This window comes from Egretta garzetta, unplaced genomic scaffold, assembly GCF_000687185.1.
Source record: "Egretta garzetta isolate BGI_Z169 unplaced genomic scaffold, ASM68718v1 scaffold901, whole genome shotgun sequence".
Taxonomy (NCBI): Eukaryota; Metazoa; Chordata; class Aves; order Pelecaniformes; family Ardeidae; genus Egretta; species Egretta garzetta.
Window position 1 is genome coordinate 18,680 of NW_009258498.1, and position 519 is coordinate 19,198.

Here is a 519-nt window from a genome sequence, read left to right on the forward strand (position 1 = left end):
CCTCTTGGCCACCTGGGCACCCTGCTGGCTCATGTTCAACCGCCTCTCTTGACCAACACCCAGGTCCTTTTCCGCTGGGCAGCTTTCCAGCCGCTCTGCCCCACGCCTGGAGAGTTGCGTGGGGTTGTGGTGACCCCAGGGCAGGACCCGGCCCTTGGCCTTGTTGAACCTCAGAAGGTTCACGAAGGGGAACTTCCCTGCCTGCGGAGAGCCAGCCGCGACGGCCTCAACCACTCAGGGGTGTTAGTTTGCGACGGGGGAAAGCGTTTGCTCTGGTTTACCACTCCGAGGGGGAAGTTCAGGTCCCCGTGGATAACTGAACATTTTAAATAAGCATTTTTCTCACCGGCCTAGATCGTTTTAAGAGCCCGTGAATGGCTGTAGATGGATAAAATGAAACCAAACCTTTATTTATAAGGACATGGAACTGTTGGAACGGGTCCAGAGGAGGCCACAAAAATGATCCGAGGGCTGGAGCACCTCTCCTATGAGGACAGGCTGAGAGAGTTGGGCTTGTTC

General features: G+C 55.7%; 1 protein-coding gene across 1 annotated transcript in view; it reads left to right on the plus strand.

The window, feature by feature from the left end:
- ZC3H4 (zinc finger CCCH-type containing 4) overlaps positions 1–519 on the plus strand; it is a 14,851-nt gene that overhangs the window by 5,220 nt on the left and 9,112 nt on the right. The window lies entirely within an intron of this gene.